This window comes from Hibiscus syriacus, unplaced genomic scaffold (genome assembly GCF_006381635.1).
Source record: "Hibiscus syriacus cultivar Baekdansim isolate YM2019G1 unplaced genomic scaffold, ASM638163v2 tig00111000_pilon, whole genome shotgun sequence".
In the NCBI taxonomy this organism is placed as follows: Eukaryota; Viridiplantae; Streptophyta; class Magnoliopsida; order Malvales; family Malvaceae; genus Hibiscus; species Hibiscus syriacus.
In genome coordinates this window covers 1,051,028-1,071,680 of record NW_024062947.1, presented here as the reverse complement: position 1 = coordinate 1,071,680, position 20,653 = coordinate 1,051,028, and the positions used below count along the sequence as shown (strand labels likewise).

Below are 20,653 nucleotides of genomic sequence, written 5' to 3'. Positions count from 1 at the left end.
AAGCGTTTACCTGATGAAGTGAAGTTACCTGATAATGGTTCTGGCAGAAGTGGATTGGCCCAAGTCTACATACGAGAATAGTGAAGCAGTCCAACTTGGTGGCCCAACAACCTGCAAGGAGAGAAGATAAATTAGTCTGTTATAGGTTGTTATTTGTACAGACAGCTGACTCATTATTAAATGACAATTGGAGCCCTGTAACTAAATAAGATAATGTAGAATCACTCTGATTTCTCATGTTATGAATTAACAAGCAATTCTTCTCTGAATTCTCTCTAAATTTCTCTCTTTTTGTCTTATCTATTCCTCGATTTCTCTTCTAATCGACTTAAACCATAGCATGTTTTTGCCTCCTATTTTGGATACATCTCTCTCCGATTCATCCTTCCAAGTCCAAATTGCACAATTCTTTTCATTTGCCCAGGTAGGGTTTCTCCAGTTCAACGTTGGGAGGTCTACTTCCTTAGGGTTTACGACATGTTAGGGATTGAATGAATTTGGGGTGGGGGGTTTAGCTGAGCCTTTTCATAAAATTTTTATTATATGGTTAAGGGATAAGGGTCTTTAATATCTGATTCAATCGTTTGAAGATGAGTTCCTTTTTAACCACTCGTAAGAAAACGCCTTTCCAGAAGCACAGAGAGGAGGAGGAAGCCAAGAAGAAGGTGCATCGATTTCTCTCACCTACAATGCTCAAACCTCTAATTAATTTGGTTCCAGCTTGTTGATTTGGTTTTATTTTCTACTTTGAGCTAAAATGATTAATTTTAACTTTTTTGGTGCACCCTCTCTTCCTTTCCCATTATCAGAGCGAGGAAGATGAAACTGCCCGATTATATGAGGAGTTCGTGGCTTCGTTTCAAGGTGATATTGCGCCAGGGTCGAAGGCATTTATTCGGGGTGGAACAATCAATCCCAATGAGAAATTCAAGCCCAATTCTGAAGGTTAGTCTGAATCAGGAACTCACTCGATATTTGTTTTGGCAGAATTTTTAATATATTTGCCTTGGTTTTAAGTGTCAGCGATTTTGAGCAAGTAGAATGGTTTTTGTATTATATCATGAGGACACATTAATAAAAATATGGGCCTTGTTTATTCATTTGCGGATGACAGGTGAAAAGTCGAAAGATAGGGTATCTGTTCCAAAGAAGGGAAGTAGGTAAACTATTACTTTTGATTAACCATGTTCAATACTAATATTCTTTTGGCGAGGTGTCTTAAAGTGAAAAGTTACATGGTGATGAATTCTCACTCCACCCATGTATTTTTAGAGGCTTATATAATTTCATGAAAAGATTTTCATCACTTGTATGTCATTAAATTTGAAAAGATTTAATCAGGTTGGCTTCTTTTCTACTTTAGAAAGAGAAATACTTGTTATTTATCATCTTCTGAAATAAAATTCATTTCCCACACCATTGTGGAATTATTACCTTTTTAGTTTATTTATAAGTCCTAATCTGCATATGAAATGAAAAGTGTTTGAAACTGTAAGAGTTCCACTTCTAGTTGATAGAAAGGCAATGTAGTAATTGAAGTTTCTATGAGAAGTGTTAAAAATATGATTCATTTTAACTCTTAAAGAACAATTGAAGTTAATGGTTATTCTGCAATTTTGGCTATTTTATCTTTTTCAATTGTCATCATATTATATACCTTCATGTCACGAAGTCAGTAGCCGTAATTTTATTCTTATATTGTATGGCTTGAATAGGTACAAAGTATAGAAATTTGGATCAAATTTCCAGTGAAAGTAGTCATTCTGTTATATGGAAAATAAATGTATAATGTCCTTGACATTAGATTAGGAGGGACTTAACTCAGTTAAGTTCCATCACAAACAAGTTGCGGTTTAGAGTTTTGACTTTTGAAGGATTTTAGCATGCTGCACCTTTCTTTTTTCTTTTAAATATGTAAATGCCACTGTAGCATTTTCTTCTTTTAACGATAATTGAGAAACTGCACTTTCTAGGATTTTGTAGTGATTCCAATTTGTGCGGTTTAGAGTGCATATTAGAAAATCTGAAACCATGAGTAACAACAGTACATAGGAGAATTATACCCCCCTGGTGTGATCTGACTTGAATTACCTAAATTTCCATCTTTCCTTTAAAGAAAGTCCTGTTTGCTACCAAATTCTTTAAAATGCTTTCAATTGATTTTTGTTGGATTCCATTCCAGCATGCTTGCATGCTAACAAAAATTTTTTGGCTAAAAATGAATCCACTAATGAATTCTAGGAACATTTTTAGGTCACATAAAATGTTTTAATGATGGTTATCCTATAGTATCCTTTAAAGTTCATTGATTAGGAAAAGGAATAAAGCTTTATTAATGAATGGGTGGAACTGTGAAAAGAAATCTTTTTGGAAAATGGAAGTTTACCTTTCATTGTATATATGCAGGTATGTTCCATCTTTCATACCACCTCCTTTGGCAGCCAAGGGAAAGGAAACTGAGAAGAAGGCAATTTTGTTAGTAAAATTATGGCATACACTTGTATCTATATCATTCTCAACTGAGTTTTCTCACATGTGATATGCACATTTTGTTCAAACTTTGACAATGATGTTTCTAGAAGGAGGAGGAGAGGCCAAAAGAGAAAGAGAAGGTAAAGTCTCGGAACATTGATCATTTTATGGAGGAGTTGAAGCATGAACAAGAAATGAGGGAGAGGAGAAATCAAGAACGAGAACATTGGCTCGACGGGCATTATAGTGACAATGCAGCTGTAAGTCCTTCAGTTGGATTGAAATGTTCTTCCCTAGTAGTGGCTAATTTTATCCATATTTCAACTTTCCTCCCTTTTTTCTTTTACTTAGATGTATGAGGATGGTTTATGTGTCACCTGAGTATTTTTCAGTCCTCATATAGAATATCTCTATTCTGTCCAACATGTTATATTTTTTCTACTTCTTTTGTCAGTAAGATATACGGATCTTATCTGTTGGTTGTTACTTTCCCAGGCATCGAGTCGCTTTGATGAACTGCCTGATGATTTCGATCCTAGCGGAAAACTGTCTGGATCATTTGATGATGGTGATCCTCAAACAATAAATCTTTATGTTAGAAATCTCTCACCAAAGGCATGTTATTATTGTTTCCTAATTGCTGCTTTTAATCTTACTTCCCTTTTTTTCTCAGTAAGTTTTAATTATTTTCTATGTTCTTGTTAATTTAGGTGGATGAAAATTTTCTTCTTCGGACTTTTGGAAGATTTGGGCCTATTGCTAGTGTGAAGATTATGTGGCCTAGGACAGAGGAAGAGCGGAATCGGCAAAGAAATTGTGGCTTTGTAGCTTTCATGAATAGAGCTGATGGATAAGCTGCAAAAGCTGAAATGCAAGGTATTATTCCCTAGAGCCTTTTTGTAGATGTGGTGTGTCATTAATCTTCTGAGAGAGTGCATTTTCATGTCCTTAATTCTTGAGCTATCTATTTTGCTCTAAGTTAGATGCTTGATAATAGTAATGTGGTAAGACTGGGAAGGGCATTGTTAAGAGTGTGGATATACATCTCTAGGTTGGGATGCCTCCTATAGTGGATAAGGTGAGAGGAAATCATTCTGGTGGTTTTGTTACATAATATGCAAATTGAGGGACGTATATGTAAGCACATTGGATAGGGTAAAAAGGTGGAGACCACAACAAACATGATTGGATCTGATAAATGATGATATGCAAATTGAGGGAAGGTTTATGAGTTTGGTGAGTTTGTAAATAACGTTTGGGTCTGGAATATTCAACTTAGAAGAAACCTTTGTGATTTGGAGTTGGACCAGTGGATCATTTTAATGTCGTTGATTGACCCTATTTAGCTTTCTGATTTGGTGGATGATTTTCTGGGTTGGTTGGGAAAAGGTGATGGCATGTTCTCGGTCAAGTCTTGTAGATTGACGTTATTTGGCAGTTATGAAGGGAGTTATGAATGGAATAAGTGGGTTTGGGCGGGGTTGGCCCCTCCCAAAGTTCAAACCTTCTTGTGGCAGCTCTGTCATCGCAAGTTAGCAGTGAGAGTGGAACTAGTAAAAAGAGGGATTCCTATGGTGGACGTGCTTTGTCCCTTATGCCACTCCCATGAAGAAACAATAGAACACATGTTCCTCTTGTGTTCTGTTGCTAGGGAAATCTGGACTAAATTTCTAAGGCTTTGGGAAATCTCTTCTGTTCTGCCGCAAGATCCTTCTTCCCTTCTCTATTCTTGGCCGAACCTAAGGCAGAAATTTACCATTTGGAAGTTCATCACGGCTGTTGTTTTATGGTCAATCTGGAACGCAAGGAATCTGGTTGTGTTCGAAAATGGGAAACTTGACAGCTCGGGTCTGTACTTTATTATTAGATTCAGGTTGGCTAAATGGGGTATCCTATGCGGGTTGATAATTTTCATCGTCCTTCTACTCCAAAGAAGAGTATTGGCTGGACTCCTCCACCAACGGGTGCGTTTAAATTTAATGTGGATGGGGTAGTCAATGGAGATGGTATGCAAGGTGGAATTGAGGGTATTTTGAGAGATTCTAACAGATATCCCTTAGCCTCTTTCTCTACTGCAGTAGGGCCTGGTCTTTCTACTTTGGCAGAATTGAAAGCTATTATGGAAGGAATTGATTTGTTCTATTTGTCTGATTGGGCTAATAAGGGAAGGCTAATTATAGAGAGTGATTACAAAAATGCAGTGGAATGGATTTTAAAACTGCATTTTGTCCCGGTCTTTTTCAGTGATCTGGTGGAGGAAATTGGGGTTGTAATTTTTGATAAGGGCTGTGTTCTTAAATGGATTCCTAGGAACTGTAATTTGGATGCTGACAGGCTAGCTAAGTAGGGAATTGGTTGACTGTAGAAGGCCTTTTGTTGCTTGTTTTCTGTCTGTTCTTTGGGTCGTATAGGCTCTTATTTTGTATTAATTTCGCCGGTTTGACAATCAGGACTCACCATCAGTTGATGGGGACATAGCTTAGGAGGTCAAGTCTAAGTTTGTGTTGATGTTTTTCGTTGTTTAAGGGCTCTGTTTCGTTTTTTTGGTTTTGATAGGGGTGTTGTCCTGGTTGTATCTTATGTAATTAAGTTGATGAATGAAACTTTAAGGCACTCTTTTCCTCCTTCCAATGATTAAGGAGTTTACTTTCAAGCTCCATTAAATAAGAATGAGGTTTTTAATGAGGCCTTCAATTCTTATAAAAAAAAGTTCTTGGAGAGGAAATGGTGGTGGATAGGAATGTCTGGAGGAGAAGGATTTGTGTGTTTAATGTAAATGTATCTATGTTTTAGTCTTATAGCTGACTTAAAATATATTGGGATTAAGGCTTGTTGGTTTTGGTTATCTAGTACGTAGTTACATCTTGAAGATTGAAGGAAGTAAATTTTTAGTTAACTTGATATGATTTTTTCTACTAATAAACTGTGCTATATGATGCATTTCTAAATTGTGACATCTAATTTCCAAAGTTCTGTAAATGCTAAATTCTCCCTTGTTTTTACATTGTTTGCTGATTTTATTGATAATTTATGATTGATTTGTACCCAACAGTTGCGATAAATAACTGTTTTTTAACTGAAATATGACTTCAACATATGTGCTGTTTGGCAGGAGGAGTTGTATATGAATATGAGTTGAAAATTGGGTGGGGTAAATCTGTTGCTCTCCCATCACAAGCATTACCTGCTCCCCCACCTGGACAAATGGCTATCCGGAGTAAGGAGGTTGGTTATGTTCTTTTGCAAAAGAGTTCTTATCTATTGATTAAAATGCATATATGTTTTTATATAAAAGATGCTCAAGACAATTCTCTCCCGAAGCTATTATCTAATAATATTGTTTTGATTTAAGTAGGCAGTTGAAAAAATCCAGTCTGGTGTTTTTCTATGCTGTCTGAAATCTATTTTTTGATTGGCAGGGTAGTTCTATAATCTTATCTGGTCCTTCAGGCCCATCAGTCACATCTGTTCCAAATCAGAACTCTGAACTGGTAAGTTAAGTATTTAACTGAGTTATCTTCGTCATTTTATTTCTTTAAGAAAATGGTAATTTGATATATATTCCTGCCTGAGGTAATTCTTAATTTGATATATCTTGCCTAGGTTCTTACTCCAAATGTTCCAGATATAATGGTTATTCCCCCTGATGATGACCATCTTCGCCATGTGATCAATACAATGGCTCTTTATGTTCTTGATTGAGGTTGTGCCTTTGAACAAGCTGTTATGGAGAGGGGTCGTGGCAATCCTTTATTCAATTTTTTGTTTGAGCTTGGCTCAAAGGAACATACTTACTATGTCTGGAGACTATATTCCTTCGCTCAGGTCCATCGTGTTAGCTATTCAAATACATCTTCTAGTTTTGTCCCTGGTGTTATTTTGTAACTGAACATGACATGCTTGGGATGTGTGTAAAGAATGAATAATTATTGTATAACTTAAATGATTGTGGAAATGCAGGGTGATACTCTTCAAAGGTGGCGGACAGAGCCTTTTATCATGATAACTGGTAGTGGAAGGTAATTATGCGCCAATAATTTTTTGTTAATTACATTCCTTTCACAAGTTGTGTTAGAAAGTGTAGGAATTATAGAAATATATGATTATGTAAATATCCTTTAACTAAGGGATCTGTAAATATTCTACAATCCCTTATTTTAAGGGATCATATCTCCTAGGATTAGTATTTTTCTTTTCTTAGAGTTTCCTACTTTAGAAAGATGATTTGTATATAAATATGCAATCTGTCCTATTGAAAAGAATAAGAAATGACAGAGAATTACTCTGATTTCTACATAGTATCAGCTTAGGTTACAGTTTCTTTCCAACCTAGATGATGTCCACAACTTTTCCTACTCCGGAGATCACTTCAAATCCAGAAAAGTTTTTTTGTTCTGCTGCTCAATCAGAAGGTAATCTGGTCATGAAAGAACCAGAAAGTAAACCTCATGCTACAGTTTTTTTCTCCTCCCAGTCGTCCCCTAATTGGATCATCGATTCTGGTGCTACGGATCATGACTGGTAATAAGGATTTGTTTTGCAATTTTTTTCCAAACTTTGGTAAAGTTGTCAAAACGGCTGATGGTTCTTTGTGCAAAATAGAAGGACATGTCATTGTTATTCTCAATGACCAGATTGTACTTAAAAATGTCATCTTCGTACCAAATCTGGCTTGCAATCTCGTTTCCGTTAGTAAACTTTCCACCGACTTGCACTGCTCTGCAATTTTTAATGATATTGATTGTACTTTGCAGGCACTGAACTCGAAGAAGATGATTGGTAAGGCCAGCTTGCAGAATGGTCTCTACATTCTTCCTGCCTCTACTAAAACCGAAATCTCGAAATCTTTCACCGCTTTAGAAAAAGTTGATAATGTTGTATTATGGCACTATCGTTTAGGTCATCCTAGTTTTCACTATCTTGCAAAAGTTTTTCTGCTTTATTCATTCATAAAAGGCCAAATTCTTTTTCTTGCAAAGTTTGCTCTCTTGCCAAACATACTAAATCAACTTATTTTCCTTCTATATATAAGCCTTCTCACCCTTTTGCTTTGATCCACAGTGATATTTGGGGTCATATTCGGGTGAAGAATGCTGATAATTGTAAGTGGTTTATCACTTTCATTGATGATCACAGTAGGATAACTTGGACTTATTTGCTAAAAGATAAATCTGAAACTGCTGGTGTTTTTACCCAATTTTATAACATGATTCTCACTCAATTTGGGTCTAAAATTCAGCTCTTTAAATCTGATAACGGCAGTGAATTTTTTGCTAAGTCTTTGGGTGCGTTTTTCAAGGAAAAGAGCATAGTTCATATTAGTTCTTGTGTTGACACCCCATAACAAAACGGTATTGCCGAAAGAAAAAATAGACACCTCCTTGAAGTTACTCGTTTTCTTCTATTTACCACTAATGTTCCAAAATATTTGTAGGGGGAAGCCTTATTAACTTCCACATATTTAATCAATCGAATGCCTAGTAAGGTTTTACAATTTCAAACACCTCAATCTATATTTTTGCAATACTTTTCTCATTTTAAACCTATCTCCTCCATTCTTCCACTTAAAATATTTGGTTGTACTGTTTTTATCCAAAACATTGCTCCTAATAAGTCCAAGTTAGGTCCTAAATCATTAAAGTGTGTATTGGTTGGGTATCCTTCACTTAAGAAGGGTTATAAATGCTATCATCCTCCTTCAAAACGATTTTTTACCACTATGGATATAACATTTTATGAGCAGGATCCTTATTTCACTCAGGCTGAAATTCAGGGGGAGACATGGAAGGATTTTCAGCCACATCAGGTATCTCCTCCTACTTTTCATTCTCAACCTTCAGAATTGCCACCAATTTTATCCTTACCTACAGATTTGTCACCTGTAAGTACTCCCATTGATCCACCGGTAGTACCTATCACTACTTCACCCATACTCACTTTAAATACCCTTCCTGAAAATACACCTACTCTTATTTAAAATATTCCACAAACAACACCAATCAAACAACTCCGTTTCTATACAAGGAAAAGAAAACATATTCCTGAGGCTGTTTTGCAATCTGATGCTTGCCAAGAATTGGATTTGGGTCCAGCTGCCGAAATAGAAGAAGAAATCAGTAAGTCCACTTCCCCTACTCTAGATGACTTTCCTATTGCTATTAGAAAATGGGTTAGACAGTGCACCAAGTATCCTATTGAAAAATTTGCTGGTTATAATTCATTGATGCCGTCTTTTCAAGCATTTACAACAAACTTGGATAAAGAACAGGTTCCCACAAGCATAGCTGAAGCTCTAAAGGATTCAAAATGGAGAAGGGCTGTTGAAGAGGAAATTTGTGCACTGGAGAAAAATGCTACTTGGACTGTTACGAACCTTTCTCGAGGAAAAAATGTTGTTGGCTGTAAATGGATCTTTATTGTAAAGTATAACTCGAATGGTAGCATCCAACGATACAAAGCGAGACTAGTGGCCAAAGGCTTTACACAAACATATGGGATAGATTTCACAGAAACTTTTGCACCTGTGGCGAAGCTGAATACTGTTCGAGTACTCCTAAGTTTGACTATAAATTGCGATTGTAAATTACACCAACTTGATGTAAAAAATGCTTTTCTTAATGGCAAGCTAGAAGAAGAAGTCTATATGAAGTTGCCACCTGGCTTAAAGTCTGTTGAAGGAAGTAACAAGGTGTGGAAGTTCAACAAGTCTCTATACGGGTTAAAACAATCACCCAGAGCTTGGTTCGAGAGGTTCACTAAAGTCATCCTAAAAAACGGCTGCAAGCAATCCCTCGCCGATCACACTCTTTTCATCAAGGTAACTTCTACAAATAAGAAAGCTATCCTTATTGTGTACGTGGACGACATAATTCTTACCGGAGATGATGAAGAAGAGATTTGCAATTTGAAGAAGTTGTTAAATAAGGAATTTGAAACCAAGGACTTGGGAAAGCTAAAGTATTTCCTAGGAATGGAGGTGGCAAGGTCAAAAGAAGGACTTGTGATCAACCAAAGAAAATATGTACTTGATTTACTCAAAGAAACTGGTTTTCTTGGTTGTAAGCCGAATGATACACCAATGGAGGCAAGCTTGAAATTTAACAAAGAAGATGGGTCCTTAGTAGACAAAGAGAAATTTCAAAGATTAGTTGGGAAATTTATTTATTTATCCTTGACAAGGCCAGATATAACATTTCCTGTAAATGTGATAAGTCAACACATGACTAATCTTACTGAAGAGCATATGGCAGCAGCAAATAGAATTCTCAAGTACTTGAAGAAAACTCCAGGACACGGTTTAATGTTTAAGAAGACACAAGACAGAACTGTTAAGATCTTTACAGATTCTAGTTGGGCCGGAGACCTTACTGAAAGGAGATCCACTAGTGGCTACTGCACCTTTGTTTGGGGAAACCTTACAACTTGGAGAAGTAAGAAACAATCTGTCGTTTCAAGAAGTAGTGCTGAAGCTGAATTCAGAGCACTAACATTGGGAATATGCGAAGGAATTTGGCTACTTAAACTACTAAAAGAACTTGTCACTAATCAAGAGGATCACTTTGAAGTTTTGTGTGATAATCAATTTGCTATTCAAATTGCCAAGAACCCAGTTCAACATGGTCGGACAAAGCATGTTGAGATTGATATGCATTTTATTGCTGATCAAGTTAACAAAAAGACAACCACACTTTCATACATTCTTTCAGAAGAACAAGCTGCAGACATTCTTACTAAGGCTTTGCCAAAGCCTGTTTTTAATAAATTCCTATTCAAGCTAGGATTATACAATGTATATTCTCCAACTTGAGGGGGAGTATAGGAATTATAGAAATATATGATTATGTAAATATCCTTTAATTAAGGGATTCTGTAAATATTCTACAATCCCTTATTTTAAGGGATCATATCTCCTAGGATTAGTATTTTTCCTTTCTTAGAGTTTCCTACTTTAGAGAGATGATTTGTATATAAATATATAATTTGTCCTATTGAAAAGAATAAGAAATTACAGATAATTACTCTGATTTCTACAGAAAGTAGTATTAGCGGTGCATAATTTTTGGTTCCTGTTATTTATTTATTTTCTAGATGGGTATCACTTCCTCTGCCAACTACAAAAAGCCAGGAGCATGAAAAGGAGTCCACTGCCACATATGCTGCAGGAAGAAGCAGGGTATTCCAAAGATGAATTTGTTTTGTTTCCAATTATGATTCTTTTTTTATTTCAGTGAGTTAATAGTTGTATATTTTATTTATTATTATAGAGGCTGGAGCCAGAACGAACACTTACTGATCCTCAAAGAGATGAATTTGAGGACATGCTACGGGCCTTGACATTAGAGAGGAGTCGGATTAAGGAAGCTATGGGCTTTTCATTGGATAATGTTGATGCTGCTGGAGAGGTATTCCATATATCTACAGCATGCCTTCCTGCATTTCATGCTCTTTAAGTTTTGTCTTCAATTCTTCGAATTCTAATGGTTCCTGGCTGGGTCTGTCTTTAGGGTTTCCCTTTAATTTTCTGATTGTTCTCTTAAATGTTGAAAAAAGGAGATTTGTGGAAACAAAAGAAAATTCACCAGCGATAAGAACAACATTCCAGATCTAGTATTCGTGTTGATTCATTATTTGCAAAATCCTGTATATCCTTAGTTTTATTCCACATTTTGAACCTTAAACAATATCATGAGAAGTTAATTTGATACATGTCCACCCCTCCTCTTTTTCACCAGCAGATAGTTGAAGTTTTGACAGAGTCCTTGACACTTAAAGAGACCCCAATTCCAACTAAAGTTGCAAGGCTTATGCTCCTCTCTGACATTCTTCATAACAGCAGCGCTACTGTTACAAACGCATCTGCATACTGTACCAAATTTGAAACATGTTATGACCCTAGGAGATTAGAGAAGAAATTAGACGAAGATTTGAGAGAATTAAGATTAAGGAGAGAAAAGAAAAGATTCAAGAAGCTTAGAATTCATTCAATCAAAGCATACTTTCTCCTCCTCTAGTACATGGTTTATATAATTACAGTGTTCTCATAGTTACCCTACAACTTGCAGTCCTTGTTGTACTGAGTATAACCACCTGCACAGTTAAGCAAGATGTTTCTTATTCTTAGTGGGCTGTAAAACGTGTTAGGTCCAGTCCCAATTCCAAATCCCTAACCCTTTATCTGATTTCCCCAATTCTCTTGCTCCGATTCTTATCGCTTCTCCTCTGATCATGACACAACATTGCCTTATATAATTGAGAGCTTTAATGATTTGTACCGCAGTGTGACAGGAAGGATCAAGGCCGAGGCCCTTAAGGTAGGTATAATGTTGACCTTTAATGCTGCTTCCAGTATGCTTTATATTATGTTTGTTCTGCTGGGACCTGCAAAATGAATTGGCTTGTGGCCATGTGCATGTATTTATTTCTGGTTCTTGGATTTTTTTAATCTTTTCTTGGTTTCTGCAGGAAAGGGTTCTGAAAGTGTTGCAAGTATGGTCAGACTGGTTTCTTTTTTCAGATGAATATGTTAATGGACTGCGAGCTACCTTTCTTCGATCAGGAAACTCTGGTGTGTCCTCATTCCATTCCATATGTGGTAATGCACCAGAAACTGAAACGAAAATTAGTTCATAAGATGCAGTTGATGGGATTAAGGCCAACCAAGATGCTGCTTTGGCAATGGGAAAAGGTGCAGCTATGAGGGAGTTGATGGATCTCCCACTTGCTGAGCTTGAAAGACGTAGACATAACGGGCTGTCTCTTGTTGGTGGTAGAGAAATAATGGTTGCACGACTCCTAAGCTTGGAAGATGCAGAAAAGCAAAGGAATTATGAACTAGATGACGAGTTGAAGCTTCGATCTAGTTCTAGTAGGCATCTTAGTGGTCAGAGAGATGCATATACTGAACCAGAGTCTTTGGGGTTGTCTGAATGGACTCGTTATAGAGAGGACGAGATCCATTCAGAACGAAAAGTGTCTGTACCTCTGGCTGAAACCTTTCCAGTCCCACAGCCTGAACTAATACCATTAACAAAGAAAGATAAAATCGATCCTGTTTTGCCAGCCTCTAAATGGGCTAGAGAGGATGATGACAGCGATGACGAAGAAAATAGAAGCACTCGGTTGTCTTCTGGAAGTGAGAATGCTGATGATGGCCTTATTAAAGCTGATGAATTGGAATTTGGAACTGATGTGAACACTCCAGCTCCATCAGAACGTGCAATCAATGATGAGCAGAGGTACGATGAATTCTCATTTCTTAAGGCCTCACACACCAAAACCAAAATGTTATCGACTCTGTGCAGTATCACTTGCACATGTAGTTGATACTTCATTAATGTTTCACCATATTCTTAATACCACAGGCAAAAGTTGAGACGCCTAGATGTTGCTTTGATAGAATATCGAGAATCTCTTGAGGAGCGGGGAATTAAAAATGCTGAAGATATTGAGAGAATGGTTACTGTTCACCGAAAACAGCTAGAATCTGAATATGGTTTAACAAATTCCGGTGACGGTAATTTAGGAAGAAGTAAGTAGTTTATCCATTTGACAAGACATTTCGAAGGATCTATAGTAGTTAATGTACTTCCCAAAGTTGAAGGCATACCTAATGCTAGTTTATGCATTATTGGAATTGCAGGGAGGAGAGATGGGCGGGATGATGCACTTGACTCTGCAAGAAAGCGGCATCACAGTGAAAGCCAAAGCGAGAGCCCTCCTTGGAAATAATCAAACAGAAAGAGTGATAGAGAAAACAGTTCAGAAAAGGAGCAAGAAAGGCACAGGGGCACGGGTAGGGATAGAGGTAGAAGTCATGATCCGGAAAGTGAAAGGGGGAGAGACAGGGAGCGAGCTTATCGTGAAAAGAGTGGAAGCAGGGAAAGGGACGAGCATGACAGGGATAGAGGCAGAGAGAGGGATAGGAGAAGGCGAATAAATTGACATGTTTTAAGTTTGTGGCATTAATTGTTTAGTGGTCGGTCTTTTTGTGGCTTCTGATCTGATCTGAGTAGGATGAGTCTGAGACCTGTGGATGACTTGCTTTGTGTTGGAGACTGCACTGTACCCCACTCAGGCCTATCTTAGAACTTGGTTCCAAACAATGGTAAGATGCACAAGTTCCATATGCGACTGTTGGCTGACAACAAACCCCATTACATGAAATCTGGCTCTGCTTGAACCGTAATATATTTTTCAAAAGATTCCTTTGCCTTTTGAGATGTATTTGGTTATTTGATTTTGCATTTTGCAAAAGCAAGTAAATTATTGGCGACAAATATTTTCAGTCTTTAGTCCCTCATCCAGTAGAGTTAGTCCCCCGTTGTCTTGTCTTGGCCACACGTCACCCGGATCAGTTTAAATGTATTGTTATATTAATTTTCATGAAGAAATATGAAATATCCGATGAAAACATGTAAATAATATAATGCAGGGGTTCCCCTAATGATTTGAGGACAATATTCTGGATTTACTATGCATGTGCACGTATACATCTTGTGAGGTTGGAGTTTTACTCTCCAAAGAAATGCCAAGTTCTGTGGTACTTCTGGTTTGCATGCGGTTGAAATACGGCAAGAATGAGTGTAATATAAAATATTATAAAAAATATAATATAAAATATTATAAAAATTATAATATTTTATGTTGGACGTAATTTAAAATGTCACATTTTTTATAACATTTTCAATTATAATCTAAAATGTTATATTTTATAATATTTTTTTATTAATAATTGAAAATGTTACATTATTTATAGTATTTTAGATTGTAACTGAAAATATTAAAAATACAATCATATTTTAAATTACGTTCATGTTTATCTTTTTTAAGTTTTAAATTAAATTTAAATATTTCTTTTTGAATTTCAAAAAAAAAATATACATGAATTAATTTTACATGGTGAAATAAGCGCTTTGTGGATGGAGTGGAAATCTTATTAAATAATATTTACAGGCGAAGGGACTGACCTAAGCATACGCAAATAAAGCTACGAGTTTGTTTATTGGAAATTTGCCAGATGTTATTATGAATTTGAAGAACTCCAATTTGACGCCATGTCATATTTATATAATAGAGTTAATTACACATGTAGTTTTTTTTTTTCTATCCGGTTTTAATCATCGGTTAAAAAATAATGTTAGTTCCTTAAGTTATTGAGTTGTTCTATTTTAGTCGCTCAATTACTAACTTTTGTTAATCCATTAACATAAATTTGAGTTGAAAAATAAAAATAATCACACGTTATCAGTTAAAAGATAAAAACATTCACATGTCGTCGTATGTCATAAATTTAAATAGTTGAGTGCTTTTATTGAAAAAATTGAAAGAACGATGATCAAAGTCAAAATGTGTAATAATTAAGTAGTCAATGAAATAATATATATTAATTTTTTACTATAAACTATCAAAATAGAATTAAAATATACATTGGGTATAATTTTAAAATAATAATTGAGTGATAAAAAATTAAATAATAAATGAGTGACCAAATAAATAATCAAAGCAATATATAAATAATAAAGTAGGAAAAATATAAAATTATAATAAATTTGATATATGATTCTAGAAAAACAATTTAAAAGCAAAAAACCTGCACGGAATATAAAATATATAAAGGAACCAGATTCAGACCCGAATAGATATGGGTTGGGGATTGGGTATAATCATGGAGCTTCGGATCCCTTTTCCCTTTTTAGTTTTCTCCATCTCCCTCCTCTACTAATTATAAAAGAAAAAAAATAGAGAGAGTTAGGTTTTTCCAGATTCCATTCGCGACTCGTGTCGACGAAAACAAACCCATCTCTTTACTCTTTAGTTCCTGCATATTGGGAACTTATCATCACCTTCAGTATATATTATATTTGATTTTTGACCTTTTCTTTTCATCATAGTATTCCATTGGTAGAGTAGCATACATTGATTTCTTTTTCTTGTAGCACGGGTGATACGATCCAAACTAACTCCAGCTTTCTTCATGACTTGATCACACCATGGATTTTCTTCAAAGCTGATTCTAAGAGAGTTATTCCTTACTTTATCCTTTATTGTCTTCTATATGCATCACCTAATGTTATAAGCATGCTTTTGCTCCTTAAACTATGCTTGAATAATCATATGTTATCATTCACTTGCATACTATATGATTTTCATGCATGATATATGTTTCCACATCTTTTTGATAATTGATGAACAATGTTATTTCAAAGCATATTATTATGTTATATTACTTTTGCATTCATTTAAGTATGTTTTAATTCATTCATGAAATGGAAACATGCTTAATCATTCATTTCTTAGCTCATTTGCATTCAATTTAGCTCCTAAGTCTTATACATTAGCTTACATGTGTTATATCATCCTATACTTAGCTCATGTGCATTCATAGCTCACAAGGATATATACATGCACGAAAGCAATGTATTTGATTCATTCCAGCTCATTTCCTTTTATTTACCTTGTTTTCTTTGCACATATATATACATGGAAGCAAGGCACACATTGGGGCAGCTTGAGGGAGTATTTGGAATTCATATGCAGCTCGCAATTAGCTTACAAAGGTTATGTCAGCTCATGGAGACTTATGGAAAGCTCAACTCAGCTTGAGGAGCTAGCATGTAGCTGAACCTAACTAGACGAACCATTTGAAGTCAAGTTGCTACAAGTGATGCCAAGTGCAACTGAACATAGCTAAAGGAGATGCTAGGAAAACTTATGAAGTCACGGCTAACAAGCTTGCAACATATCAGTCCTTACTTGCTTAGCTTACTCATTGTAAGCTTGCATGAAGCTAAGTCACGCCTAGTTGCTGCCTATATTCATTCCATGGACGAGACCACACCACAAGCATCCTATGACCCCATGTGAGTGCCTCATGACCAGCCCACCCATGTGTCATCCGTGTGGATCAATTAGGCGCCAATGTGAATGGTTGCATAACTATTTGGCCAAAGCAAGTTAACTCTTCAAAATGGCGCCAAGATGAACCATCAAGAAGACCATTCGGCCAGGCATATATATTAATTGTGTTCGAATAATTAAGTCCATTCATCTACATTTGCTTAATTAAATTATGTCTTTTAATTTCCTATAAATAGGCTAGGCTATTTCCATTGTAAAACACATATTTATTATTAATTAAAGTGAGATTATTCTCTTTTCTCAAGTTCTTGTGACTTTTATCGACTTATCAAGTAAATCTTTACTTGTGGCGTCAACCTCTATTCCATTGATACTTGTGTTTCCTATCTCTTTATAGATAGCGGGTCCAAGTCCTTTTCTACCATCCCTTAGAGAGATTTGTAAGGCTGGGTCTTTGCTCATTGTAGCACTGGTTCTTCCTTCGTCTTTCTAAGATACCATCCTCACCAACCATCCTTTCTTCCATAAGCCATACCATAGCCATATCAACATACTTCCGTTACCAATCTCATAACATAAATAACCCTCCATTTCACCTTTACATCAACTACCAAACCATCTATTTGAGCCATTCACTTATGCAGGTTGTTTTGCTTCCTTCCTAGATCCATAATCAATTTAAGGTAGGAGTACCTTACATCAAGCGGTATTCAGAGCTTTGGTGGAAGAAGTAACGTGAAACAACAACAAAAACAAAATGCAAAAAAAGTGCAAGTTAAGTGCAAGTGAAGAAAAAATAATCAGCAAAGAAAATTGCAAAGCACTCAAAGAAGAAACAAAAGGAAAAAGAAAAGAAAAGTGCAAAGCACAACAACAAGTCTCATCACCAAGCAATTCAAGTAAGCATCTCAAATTGATTGTGGTGATAGAAAGGTTGTGAAATGACTTGTTGTTAGTAACCCCTTTATTCTTTTCTTTGTTATTTCTAATCCACCATTTACATTATTATTTATTTTTCCATACCTACTAACCATTTGTAGCCGACGCACAACAAGTAAGCATTACTTGGTATATTTTTGAGTAAAGTTACTTAGAACTCGAGACAAAGAGATTGAGAGGAAAAAGGCTTGAGAATGGGAGACTAAAAGAGGACTAATAAAAGCCTTAAAATCCTAGAATGCAAAAACGAGAGGATTGAGTGGCATTCAAGTTTCCTTGGATTGAACTCGTGAGGCTTTGTGAGAGCATTATTTGGTAAGATTCTTTACACATTTCCTTTTCTTATTTTGCTAACATGTCTCTTCCATCCAACATCTTTGTAGTTAAAAGAACTTTGAACATTCAAAGTCATAAAGATGAACAAAGAGAGAATATCTTCCATACAAAATGTCATGTGCAAGATAAAGTATGCATAGTGATCATTGATGGAGGAAGTTGTACAAATGTAGCAAGCAATCACATGGTGGAGAAGTGGGCCTAAAGACTTCCAAGCATCCCCATCCTTAAAAATTGTAGTGGCTCAATGATGTGGGAGAAGCCAAGGTAACCAAACAAGTAATTGTTCATTTCTCTATTGGAAGATACAAGGATGATGTTCTTTGTGATGTGGTATCAATGAGTGCAAGTCACATTATATTAGGACGACCTTGGCAATTTGACAAGAAGGTTACTCACGATGGATTTTCCAATGAGTATTCATTCCAACACCAAGGGAGGAAGATCACGTTGGTATCTATGCTTTTAAATCAAGTCCATGAGTGCCAAGTGACCCTTAAGTCACGTATAGAGGAATGAGAGCAAACTAAAGCATGAAGAAAGTTGAAAGAGAAGTTTTGAATGAGAAACAAATAAGAGTGGAGAGAGTTGAAAAATGAGAAAATTGAAAGGATTGAATCAGGGAGCAAAGAGGAAAAGGAAAATGAGGGTGAAGAACATATTTTATCTAATCATATTCCTATTCTTTCTTTTTTTATGCAGGACAATCCAATAGACATGTCACTTCAAGTAGAAAATTCAGGAAACATGTCTTTTGAAAAACCAATAGGTGTGACCTTTGGTAATCCACAAGACATGTCCTTTGACGTTCCAACAATTATGCCACTTGAAGTTCAAAAAGATGTGTCACTTGAAGTGCCACGAGTTGTGATTATTGAGGCTCCAAGTACATTACAACTATTGAAGAGAATTCAACAACCAATGGAGTTTTTAAACATCAAGCAACCAACACCCATTAAACATCCTCCATGGTTTGCTATTTCCATTCATCTTGTTAATAGTTTTTCATTTACTAACTTTGATTTGTATTGCAGCAACTTGTTTCATCCTTATGGTGAAATCCTACCAACCTTAAAGGCAATCATTTGGAGAGGCATAAAGGTGAAAGGACGTGATCATTTAAATCAGCACCAATGAGTCATTCAAAGAACAAATATCTTCACCAAGCGATGTGATGAATCCAACCAAGAGACAAACCTTTTCACCAACAAGCATGATGAATTAAATGAAAAAATTAAAGAGATAGAAGTCCTTTCCAAGCATTGTGATGATTCAAAGAATAAATAAAAAGGAACAAGTTGGTTGGTGAAGGGTTATGTCTCTCCCATTCAAATGACAAGTGATGGTTCTCAAACATTGTGTCCTCCCATCAAAGGACGCGAAGTTACCATATTCGAAGCCAAGAGGTTGAACATTTCGTGTGAAACATCTATTGGATGAAAGCATAAGGGTTCAATCCTTCTTACATCAAGAATATCTTTAATGAGAAACTACTTCGATTTGAGGAAAATTGCCTAAAAGAAAGGGAAGAACTTTCTCCAAGACTTTATCACACCATGGATGATCTTCAAAGCTGATTCGAAGGGAGTTATTCCTTACTTTATCCTTTATTATCTTCTATATGCACCACGTAATCTTATAAGCATGCTTTTTCTCCTTAAACTATTCTTGAATAATCATATGTTATCATTCACTTGCATACTATATGATTTTCATACATGATATATGTTTCCACATTTTTATGATAATTGACGCACAATGTTATTTCAAAGCATATTATTATATTATATTAGTTTTGCATTCATTTAAGTATGTTTCAATTCATTCATGAAATGGAATCATGCTTAATCTTTCATTTCTTAGCTCATTTGCATTCAATTCAGCTCCTAAGTTTATATATTAGCTTACATATGTTATATCATCCTATACTTAGCTCATGGCATGCAATCATAGATCACAAGGACATATACATGCACTACAACAAGGTATTTAATTCATTCAAGCTCATTTCCATTGATTTACCTTGTTTTCTTTGCACATATAGGTACATGGAAGCAAGGAACACATTGCGGTAGCTTAAGGGAGTATTTGGAATTCATATGCAGCTCACAATTAGCTCACAAAGGTTTTGTTAGCTCATGGAGAATTATGGAAAGCTCAACTCAGATGGAGGACTAGCATGTAGCTGAACATAGCTGGATGAACCATTTGAAGTCAAGTTACTATAAGTGATGCCAAGCGCAGCTGAACATAGCTAAAGGAGATGCTAGGAAAACTTATGAAGTCACGGCTAACAAGCTTGAAACATATCAACCCTTACTTGCCTAGCTAACTCATTGAAAGCTTGTATGAAGCTAAGTCACGCCTAGTTGCTGCTTATCTTCATTCCATTGACGAGGCCATACCATAAGCATCCTATGACACCATGTGAGTACCTCATGACCAGCCCACCCATGTGCTATGCGTGTGGTGCAAATGTGAATGGTTGCATAACCATTCGGCCAAAGCAAGTTAACTCTTCAAAATGGCGCCAAGATGAACAATCAAGAAAAACCATTTGGCCAAGGGGCATATTCATTCATTGTGACCGAATAATTAAGTCAATTTATCTATATTTCTTTAATTAAATTGTGTCTTTTAATTAAAAGGAATGTACCTAGCCGAATAACCACCTATCTCTTGGCTATTTCCTTTTCATTTCCTATAAATAGGCTAGGTTATTTCCATTATAAAATAAACATTTGTTCTTAATTAAAGTGAGATTATTCTCTTTTATCAAGTTCTTGTGACTTTTATCGACTTATCAAGTAAATCCTTACTTGTGGCGTCAACCTCTATCCTCACCAACCATCATGTCTTCCATAAGCCATACCATAGTCATATCAACATACTTTCGCTACCAATCTCATAACATAAATAGCCCTCCATTTCACATTTACATAAACTACCAAGCCATTTATTTGAGCCATTCACTTATGCTGGTTGTTTTGCTTCATTCCTAGATCCACAATCAATTTAAGGTAGGAGTACCTTACATCAACGGGCATGG

At 35.9% G+C, this 20,653-nt stretch overlaps 1 pseudogene; it reads left to right on the top strand.

The window, feature by feature from the left end:
• The first annotated feature begins 508 nt into the window (after positions 1 to 508).
• LOC120149280 lies at positions 509 to 13,666 on the top strand (annotated as a pseudogene).
• The last annotated feature ends 6,987 nt before the right edge of the window (positions 13,667 to 20,653 follow it).